Genomic DNA, 11428 nt, shown 5'->3' with positions numbered 1-11428 from the left:
TTTGATGTAGTGAAAGAAATTAGTGCTTGCTCAATATGGCCCAATTATTACAGCATTAATTCATACAGATTAGCAGCTGACATCGGCTGGGAAGCACACGTCAGGACATTTCAATACGTGTGGCTAAAAAGAGCTGCTTCTCCATGGCTGCTGAACTCCCCAGCTCCACTCCCAAGCCCCGATGATGACTCCATATGTGGAATGACTTTCACATCAAGGGCATATAGCATTCTTTTAATATTAGCTGTGAAGGGACAAACAGAACCATGGTTGGGAGATGCCCCCAAAGCTCGTCATTAAACAGATCCCCTTTAAGACCTACTTTTTCCCAAGCCCAGGTTTTAACCACTAAATGACTCTTCAAAGATGAAAGAAACTGGTACATGCTAATAGGAAACATAACCACACACTTTCTTGTGAATTATCAAACTTAGTATGTGAATCCACACCTTGTGAAGCAGTTAAGTATGTTCTCAACTGCAAGTAACAACAGTTTAAACAAATAAAGGACTGTTTACTTACTGTTAGGGAACTGAACTGAGTCCTGCCAAATTTCATATGTTGGATCCCTAAACCCCATAACCTCAGAACATGGCTGTATTTGGAGACAGGGCCTTTAGAGGGGTGACTGAGTTAAAATGAATCATGGCCCTTGGCTGGGCCCTTTATTATTCAGAATTCTCCACAGAAGCAGAACCATTAGGATATGTACACACACACACACACACACATACACACATTGTAAGGAATTGGTTCATATAATGTTGGAGGCTGGTAGGTTCTGAGGTCCAAGATCTACAGGATGAGTAGGAAAACTGGAGACCCAGGAGAGCCCATGTGTTAATTCCAGTCTGAGTAGGAAAACTGGAGACCCAGGAGAACCCATGTGTTAATTCCAGTCTGAGTTCCAATGCCTAAAAACTAGGAAAGCTGATGGTGTAAATAAATTCCAGTCTAAAGGCCCAGAAATAGCTAATGTTTCCATTAGAGTCCAAAGGCTGGAAGAAAGCTCATGTTCCAGTTCAAAGGCCATCAGGCAGAAAGAATTCTCTTGTACTCAGGGGAGGGCCAGACTTTTTGTTCTCTTCAGGCTTGCAACTGATTGAATGAAGCCCACTTACATCAGGAACAGCAATCATTTTATTCAGTCTACCCATTTAAATGTTAATTTCATTCAGAACCACCCTCACAGACACACCCAGAATAATGTTTGACCAACTATCTGGGAACCCAGTAGCACAGTCAAGTTGACATGTAATATTGACAACCATGGCCCAATCCAATCTGACTGGTGCCCTTATAAGAAGAGGAAATTTGGACATACAAAGAGGCACTGGGGATTTACATGCACAGAGGGAAGAAAACGTGAGGATACAGTAAAAAAAAATAGCCATCTGCAAGTCACAGAGAAAGGCCTCAGAAGAAGTCAAATCTGCCAATACCAACTGCTTGATCTTGGACTTTTAGCCTCCAGAACCATGGGAAAGCCAATTTCTGTTGCTTAAGGCATCCAGTCTGTGGTATTTTGTTATGACAGTCCTAACTAACTAATATACTCACACAGCAAGAAGTCAAAGGATAGACAGCTGCTGGTGCTGGTTCTGCAGTTCAGTGGCATCTGGGTGCATGTCTTTAGGATTCTTTTGGCCTCTTTTTATGTATTAGCCCCATGGTCACATGATGGCTACTGCACCCCAGGCAGGAAGAAGCAGTAGGAGATAGGAGTTTATCTCTGTGAGGCTTCAGGAAGAAACAACCTCTCCAATACACAGCTGCCTAAGTCTATTGGCCAAAACTGCATGGCCACTATGATTTGTAAGAGAAGCTAAAAAATAAAGTATGAACCTTCCCAGACTTTAGAGTGAAAGAAGGCAAGGGAGAGGGAGTTGGGATTGTACGTTGAATGAGCCATCCCACAATACATGTCACAACTTGGTTAGCAGAAAGAATTTCATGCCAGGAATGTTCTGCACACAGTGGACACCAGATAAAGTCTTTGTGACGGAAATGGTGGGTTGAGGTTTATGATTCTCATCAGGCATGTTTTCTGTCCCTCCTCAGATCCACTTGGTATCATCATTTCTGGACCCCTCGGCCACTGGCTGTATCTCACTGCTATGAAGACCCACCAGATACATTTGGGCCTGAGCAGTTTCAGCATTTGGGGTTGCCCAGTTGCTTGCCAAGAGGGTCCGACCCTCCCTGTAGGGACTGCTGTATCCCAAGGATCATTAGCCATGTGGCCTTCTGTTTCTAGGTTTTTGTTGTTATTGTTTTGCCACTCCTGATTTTGAATGAAGTATTTCACCTTAAGGTTCTGTCTTCCCGAGCAGCTCCCAGCAAAGCCACGTATTGCTGGGAGATGTGAGAAGAGACAATTACCCTGTGGAGTAAAATTTGACCAAAGGCAAATAGAGAATGAGAGAAAGTCCAGTAAATTCCCTCTTTCTTTCCTCTGTGGACTTCTGCAAGATATGGTTTCTCTGTACATCCTGATTGAAGATGTCCACACAACTGAGTAGACACTGAATTAATTTTTTGTGACTGCTATAACAAATTACCACAGACTGGGTGGTTTTAAACAGGAATTTATTCTCTCACAGTTCTGGAGGCCAGAAGTTCAAAATCAAGGTATTGGCAGGGCCTCATTTCCTCCCAAGGCTCTAGGGGAGATTCAGTAATTTGCTTCTTCCAGGCTCTGGCAGCTTCAAGCACTCCTTGGTTTGTGGTCACACCACTCCAATCATTGGCTCCATGGTTATAGAGACATGCCTCTCAAATCTCTCATGTCCCTTGTGAGGACACTTGACATTAGATTCAGGGCCCATCTAGATAATGCAGGATGTTCTCTTCATCTCAAGATCCTTAATTACATCTGCAAAACCCCCTTTTCCAAATGAGGTCATGTTCATAGGTTCCAGGAATTAGAATGTGGACGGATCTTTTGAGGGGCCACCATTCAGCCCACCACAAACACTTTCACTGAACAATGAACAAGGCTGTGTCTCTTCACAGCTCATCATGAAGCAGTAGCTGGAATAGAAACATGTCCACCTTGCATTACTCCCCTGTCATTTCTTTTGTTCTTGTTCTCACTGTCTGGAGAACGCACCTCTTAAATGAAGCATCAATACTCAATCCTTGTGATAAGGTTTTGCTGTGTCCCCACCCAAATCTCATCTTGAATTGTAGCTCCCATAATCCCCACGTCATGGGAGGGACTCTGTGAGAAATAACTTAATCACAGGGGTGGTTTTTTCCCGTGCTGTTCTTGTGATAGTGGATAAGTCTCACAAGATCTGATGGTTTTATAAAGGGCAGTTCCCCTGCACACTCTCTCTTGCCTGCTGCCACGTAAGACGTGACTTTGCTCATCCTTTGCCTTCCACCATGATTGTGAGGACCCCTCAGCCATGTGGAACTATGAGTCCATTAAACCTCTTTTACTTTATAAATTACCCAATCTCGGGTATTTCTTCATAGCACTATGAAAATACACCTCACCTTAGCCTCTGTTTTGAAGAAGATGAAGAATTAAATAATAATTAAACAATAATGTTACAGATCCTCATTGTCTTAGTCAATTTAGACTGCTATAATGAAAGACCATAGAGTGGGTGACTTGTAGCTGGGTTTTCACATGGTAGAAGGAGCAAGCTAGCTTTCTGGAATCTCTTCTATAAGTACACTAATCTCACTCAGAGGGTCCTACCCTTATTACCTAATCATCTCCTGAAAGCCTTGCCTCCTACTACTGTCACTTTGGGGGTTAGGATTTTAACATATGAATTTGGTAATTTGGGACAGGACACAGCAGACACAAACATTCAATTCATAGCAATAGTGTATACAGACAGACCCTAAGCTTTGACATCAGAGACACCTAAATTCAAGTCCAGACTCAGCACATTGGTAGCTATGTAACCTCAGGCAGGTCATTCATTTATCCTCTCTAAGCCCAGAGTTTTCACTTTTTAATATGAGTAATAATAATTCTTAGTTGTAGGTACATTACAGAGATAAAGTGAAATTATGTTTGCCAAATACTCAGCAAAAACATGTAATAGGTACCCAATACATGTTAGCTATTATGAATATTAATACAGGCATACCTCAGAGTTATTACAGGTTCAGTTCCAGATCACTGTAATAAAGTTAATAATGCAATAAAGCAAGTCACACACATTTTTTGGTTTCACAGTACATATTAAAGTTATGGTTACACTATATTGTACTCTATTAAGTGTGCACTAGCATTATGTCTAAAAAATGCACATACCTTAATTTAAAAATACCTTATTGCTAAAAAATGCTAACAGTAATCTGAACCTCCAGTAAGTTGCAATTCTGCTGGTGAAGGGTCTTACCTTAATGTTGATGGTTGCTGACTGATCGGGGTGGTGGTAGCTGAAGGTTAGGGTGGCTGTGGCAATTCATTAAAATAAGACAGTAATAAAGTTTACCACATCAATTGACTCTTCCTTTCATGAAAGATTTCTCTGTAACATGCGATGCTGTATGATAGTATTTTACTCACAGTAGAACTTCTTTCAAAATTGGAGTGAATCCTCTCAAACACTACTGCTACTTTATCAACTGTACAATATTCTAAATGCATTGTTTTCATTTCAGCAATGTTTACAGCATCTTCACTAGAAGTAAATTCCATCTCTAAAACCATTTTCTTTGCTCATTCATAAGAAGCAACACCTCATCCGTTAAAGTTTTATCAGGAGATTGCAGCAATTCAGTCCCATCTTCAGGCTCCACTTCTAATTCTAATTCTCTTGCTATTTCCACCACATCTTCAGTTACTTCCTCCACTGAAGTCTTGAGCCTCTCAAAGTCATCCATGAGGGTTGGAATCAATTTCTTCCAAACTCCTGTTACCGTGGATATTTTGACCTCCTCCCAAGAATCATGAATGTTCACAATGGCATCTAGAATGGTAAATCCTTTCCAGAAGGTTTCAACTTACTTTGCCCAGATTCATCGGAGGAAGTATTATGTATGGCAGCTATAGACTTACAACATATATTTATTAAATAATAAGACTTGAAAGTCAAAATTACTCCTTGATCCATGGGCTGCAGAATGGGTGTTATGTTAGCAGGCATGAAAACGTTTCTCTTATACATCTCCATCAGAGCACTTGGGTGACTAGAAGCATTGTCCATGAGCAGTAATATTTTCAAAGAAATCTTTTTTTTCTATCAGTAGGTCTCAGCAGTGGGCTTAAAATATTCCATAAACTATGCTGTAAACAGGTGTGCTCTCACTCAGGTTTTGTTATTCCATCTACAGAGCATGGGAAGAGTAGATTTAGTATAACTCTTAACGGATTTAGAATTTTCAGGATGGTAAATGAGCATTGCCTTTAACTTAAAAATACCAGTTGCTTTAGCTCCTTATGAGAGAGTCAGCTGTACTTTGAAGCTTTGAAGCCAGGCATTGACTTCTCCTCTCTAACTATGAAAGTCTTAGATGAAATCTTCTTCCAAAAGAGGCTGTTTTATCTTCATTGAAAATCTGTTGTTTAGTGTAGCCACCTTCATCAACTATCTTGGCTTAATCTTCTGGATAACTTGATGCAGCTTCTACAGCCACACTGGCTGCTTCATCTTGCACTTTTATGTTATAGAGACAGCTTCCTACCTTAAACCTCATGAACCAACCTCTTCCAGCTTCAAACTTTTCTTCTCCAGCTTTCTCACGTCTCTCAGCTTTCACAGAATTGAGGAGAGTTAGGGTCTTTCTCTGGATTAGCCTTTGACTTATGGGACTATTGTGGCTGGTTTGATCTTCTATACAGATCACTAAAACTTTTCCCACATCAGCAATAAGGCTGTTTCACTTGCTTATGATTCATGCGTTCACTGGAGAAGCACTTTGAATTTCTTTCAAGAACTTTTGCTTTCCATTCACAACTTGATTAACTGTTTGGTGCAAGAGACTTTGCTTTTGGCCTATCTCAGCTTTTGTCACGCTTTTCTCACTAAAATTTCTAGCTTTTGATTTAAAGTGAGACATGTGATTCTTCCTTTTACTTGAAGGCTATCATAGGGTTATTAATTGGCCTAATTTCAATATTACTGTATGAAAAGGAATGAGGGAGCCCAGGATACAGGCCTATCAGGGATACAGTCAGAATATACACAACGTTTATTGATTAAGTTTGACATCTTCTATAGGTGTGGTTCGTGGCACCCCAAAATGATTTCAATAGTACTCTATCACAGATATAATAATAATGAAAAAGTTTGAAATATTTGGAGAATTACCAAAATGTGATACAGAGTCACAAAGTAAGTGTATTTTGTTGGGGGGGGGGGGAAAGCAGTGCCAATAGACTCGCTTAACACAGGGTTAAGTTGTGTTAAATAAATCTTCATTTTGTAAAAAATACAGTATCTGAGATGTGCCACAAAGCAAAGTGAAACAAAACGAGGTGTGCCTGTCTACAAACGGATATTAGCAAAATATCCCCTAAGGCCATCTGCAGTGAAGTAACTCTCCTCAGGCTCTGGGACAATGGTGGATGGTGTCCACAGGACAACGTCGGCTCACTCCCACAGTGGAGACAAGAAGTCATAGTTTCCTTGCAGCTCCCAACATGTGCATTTGAAGAACAGCAGAAATGGTCATCCCACACATCATTGTGTCAGTGTTCATTGAGATAATCAAGCTTTCAAGATCTTTTATGACTTGACTCCAACTGACTAGTCCATTTTATTTCCTACTTTTCCCTCCATGGGTCCTAGCTTCTTGCTTTGCTGATCCATTGCCAGTTACCAAACAGACTCAACTTCATGCTGTACTTACTACCTTAAATGCCCTCCTAGCATTCATTCACGCACAAATTATAATTCTAAATGCTTTGCTGCACTATGTTATTTAAGTACGGGAGTAGAATGATGAAAAAAATGGCAGCCTCTCCCTTTATATAATTTATATAACAGATTAGAGAAGAGAAAAATACTTACATTATTTTAACGAAGTATGGTCAGGTTTTGGAAAGAGAAACTCGTGAGTGATACAGGAACAAAGAGCAGAGAAATCAAACCTATTATCTGCCTACCCAAACCTACCCATTCTGGAAGACTTGGGTCACAAACTAGCCCCTCACCACTCAGCAGTTCTCTCACACTCATCGGAACGAACTGCTCCTCTGTGTTTGATATATTTTACTAGTCATATTAAACAGCACTTGCTTTATGCTATGCTTTGAGATAAATACTTGATCTTGATGTACATTGTATCATTGAACCTTTACAACACTCCTATTAGATAAATTATTCACATTTTATAGGCAAAGAAGCTGAAGTTTAGAGACTTATGTAAGCAGATCTTTGCACCAATACTTCCCTCTTTCAGGAATCCTCTTCTGATTGTTGCCTAGCTGCCTCCTTCCTTAGGTCTAAGCTTAGTTGTCATCTCTTCCAAGAAGCCTTCCTTGATCATCCATTCTTTTTTTCTTTTTTTTTTTTTTTTTTGAGATGGAGTCTTGCTCTGTCGCCCAGGCTGGAGTGCAGTGGTGCGATCTCGGCTCACTGCAAGCTCCGCCTCCCGGGTTTATGCCATTCTCCTGCCTCAGCCTCCCGAGTAGCTGGAACTACAGGCGCCCGCCACCTCGCACGGCTAATTTTTTGTATCTTTTAGTAGAGACGGGGGTTTCACCGAGTTAGCCAGGATGGTCTCGATCTCCTGACCTTGTGATCCACCCACTTTGGCCTCCCAAAGTGCTGGGATTACAGGCGTGAGCCACTGCGCCCGGCCTTACCATCCATTCTTAAAGCGCCACCACGCCAACTCACACTTGCCCAATATTCTATTTTCTTCAGAGAGCACTATCGCTCTCTGAAATTACATTTTTTATTCATTTGTTTGCACGCTTATTGTCTGTCTTCCTCTGTTAGAATGTGTAAGTACAATTAGGTTAATAAAGGTCTTCTCCTTTAAGTCAGGTCATTCTGTATCTTTGGCATTTAGAGAACTATCTGGTACATAGTAGGCCTTCAATTAATGTTCACTGGATGAATTAATAATATAGCCAAAGTCATATAGCTGGTAAGTGGCAGAGTTTAGATTTCAACCTATGTTTGTCTTTCTCCAAAGTCCAGGATTTAATTCCTTTTATAGACTTTATTCTATCCATCTTGCTTTGGAATTTGTTTTTTGGTTTTGTTTTGTTTTGTTGGTTTTGTTTTTTGTTGTTTTTGGTTTTTTTTTTAACTCTCTGTCCTGTATGGTTCTGAAGGCAATGGCAATCATGACATAGACATTTTTGTGCCTCTCCTAGCTCTTATCAGGGTACCACCTTGCTCCCCAGACACTTCACCCATATTTGCAGAGATGAATCGAACGTGTTTCCATGACAACACCAGAGGAGGAAGAGGGGCTCTGAGGCCCCATATGATTTTCCTCTCCTCTCCATCGAGGCTAGCGTCACAGGCTGTGGAAACTTCCTCCTGAGAGCTCTCAGCAGGTAGACCAACAGGCAAGCCTCAGGCCCGAGGTGTCACTCATGGCCTTGAAAGGAAGGCACCACCTTGGCACTGAGCTAGCTGACTCTCTGTGCAGTGTGGCTTGAGTGAGCTGCATTCCAGGGATGGAGATTTCAGCTCAGCCTCCATCTAAGGATTAAGGGTAAAGTCCTTGAGCTTTTTGGAAGAGAATCATAGTCCTTATGGAAAAAAAAGAAAAAAGAAAAAGAAAACAAAAAATCTTGCTTGTCCCCATTACTGAGGGAGGGGGTTCTTCGCACTGAGAATAGCCGGGCATTTCAGTGGGAGGACAGTCATTGTTTCACACAGGGAGTGGACATAGCTCAGCAAAAAGGCTCCCTGATACATGATAGCTTCCTGCCCTGTCTCTGACTCTTGACTTTTCACACTTTCCCTTAGCAAAAATAACTGATGGAAACTTACAAAACTCCTCACTCAGTCCCCTTTCTCTGTTCCTTTGGAAAGATAGAGCAGTGAAGCATTTCTTTAAGGTTTGCAAAAATAAATAAAATAAAATAAAATCATTCTGTTGTCATCAGAAAAGCCAGAGGAATAAAGAAGTCAAAGTGGCTCCTGGGCAGAGTGCCAGGTTGGCAACCCTGAAGGCAAACCATGACCCCCTGCCCTCTCCAGTCACCCAGAAGGGATGAGCTGCAGGAAGGTCAGACGCCTCTCCAACTTTTCCTCCAGGGAACCAGCCACAGTGATGAGAGCTGCCTCTCCTTCACCACGCTTTCCTTTTTGGATAGAGATTTGGAAAAGGCAGTCCACTTTCATGAATTCGCAGAGAAGGCAGTTGCCTATAGGGTATGATTTGACAGCAGCCAGGCAGGATATCTTCCCTCAAGATATCTCCCTGTTGCCTAAATTTCCTCCATTAGTGGAATTCCCTTGAGTGTTACAGCATTAGTCTTAGAGAGACTGCTACTAAAATGCGAACTCTCCTGCAAAGGTTAATAGTCCACTAGGTAGGGGTCAGCAAAGTTTTTCTGTAAAGGGCCAGATGGTAGATATTTTAGGTATGTGGAATGTACAATCTCTGTTGCATCTACTTACCTCTACCTTTGGTGCAAAAGCAGTCAAAACTAGTATGTAAATGAATGGGCACGGCTGTGGTCCAATGAACTTTATTTACAAAACCTAGCAGCAGGCTGGATTGGGTCCATGGGCCATAATTTGCCAACCTAGCACTAGACTATAAATCAGTGACTTTTCTTACCACCTCTTTATCCCTAGTGCCTTTCATGTGAGCTATACAGTGAAGAGTTGCTGAAATAGTGTTTGTTAAAATACTTAGCCAACAACAGTTCAAGAGAAGCTGATTGATAACCAACCTCTCCAGAAGGAGACTCGGGATAGGTGGATACAGTGGGAGTCTCCAAGGGTTAGGAACGGAGGAGACAGGGCTCTAAAAATCAAATTTATCAACTTACCACTTTTAACCAAACAGATCCCATTGGTTATAGTCATAAGTCTCAGAATCCTGTAACTGACTGAGATTCCTGAATTCCCCATGTCAGACCAATGGAAAGTAAAGGCTAAGAGCAATGGAAATTAGTGACAAGCAAGGAACCCTGAGCATGGTTGCTCTTTCTGGTTCTGGCACTTTTGTTAAACCCCTGTACTCCAGAAAGGTATTTGCTCCTGTCATTCCATAGAGTGAACCAGATTCCCACTGCTCTGACTTTAGCTCTGCTAAAGCCCTTTGGTATGGAGTTAGCTGGTGTTTTGTTTTGTTTTGTTTTGTTTTGTTTTGTTTTGTTTTGTTTTGTTTTGTTTTTTGAGATAGAGTCTTGCTCTGTTGCCCAGGTGTGAGCTCACTGCAACCACTGCCACCTGGGTTCAAGTGATTCTCCTGCTTCAGCTTCGACTACAGGCACGTGCCACCGCGCCTAGCTAATTTTTGTATTTTTTGTAGAGACGGGATTTCACCATGTTGACCAGGCTGGTCTCGAAGTCCTGACCTCAAGTGACCCGTCCATCTCGGCCTCCCAAAGTGCTAGGATTACAGGCATGAGCCAGGGCACCAGGCTTGTTTTTTAAAAAGTCAGCTCTGTAATTCCATATCCTACTTACCTTATTTTCTCCCCTGATGTGGTTACATCCCTGTGGGAATCATGGAATCTAAAGTTTGCCTATCTGTATCTTTCAGGATGGTGGAAATCAAGATGCTGATTTTCAGCATTGATTTTAGGAGATGATAACTACCGCCACCTTAACTTTAACTGTTTTCTGGACTACCATCTTGATTTAGTAGAGGCTGGACCAGAAAGGCCTGAGTTGTGTGTAGCCTTGCAGTTCCAGACATTTGGGGACTTTGCATCAGCAGGACAGGTAAAAATATGCAGCAACAACAACAAAACAGAATTATAGTTTCTTAACACAACCCACTTTTATTTCTTGCTCATGTTACATGTTCAACATGGTTTGGCAGACAGGCTGTACTCATCATTGTCATTCCTGGACCCAGATAGCGTAGGATCTGTCGTGACACGTGCCTTCTTGGTCATCTCCTTAGGGGAAAGGGCATGACAAATCGTACACCAGCTTCCAAAGCCTCTGCCCAGAAGTGTTACATCTGTTCACATTTCACTGACAAAACAAGTGACACGCCACATGGAACTCCAAAATAGTGTTCAAGAACAATCCTACCACATGCCTGGAAGGATGAAATAATTGTAGGCAGGCCACATGACTACTATAGAATCCGAAAAAAGGGTCATGCATGAAGAGTCAAGTAATCTCATGGGAAAGATACCTAACTAGAAGCTGAGTACTGATACTGAGGGGAAAATTCTGAAGACCCTAAGAACAGAAGTTAATCCGAATATTTCTGATGGTATATCAGATAAAAGCAACACTCGTGGAGGGAAGAAAAATTCTTCAGGGCCAAGCTGGAGTGAGGTATGGGCTGGGCAGTTATT

The sequence above is a fragment of the Macaca fascicularis genome, chromosome 5 (genome assembly GCF_037993035.2).
Source record: "Macaca fascicularis isolate 582-1 chromosome 5, T2T-MFA8v1.1".
In the NCBI taxonomy this organism is placed as follows: domain Eukaryota; kingdom Metazoa; phylum Chordata; class Mammalia; order Primates; family Cercopithecidae; genus Macaca; species Macaca fascicularis.
Note: the sequence above shows the minus strand (reverse complement) of the source record.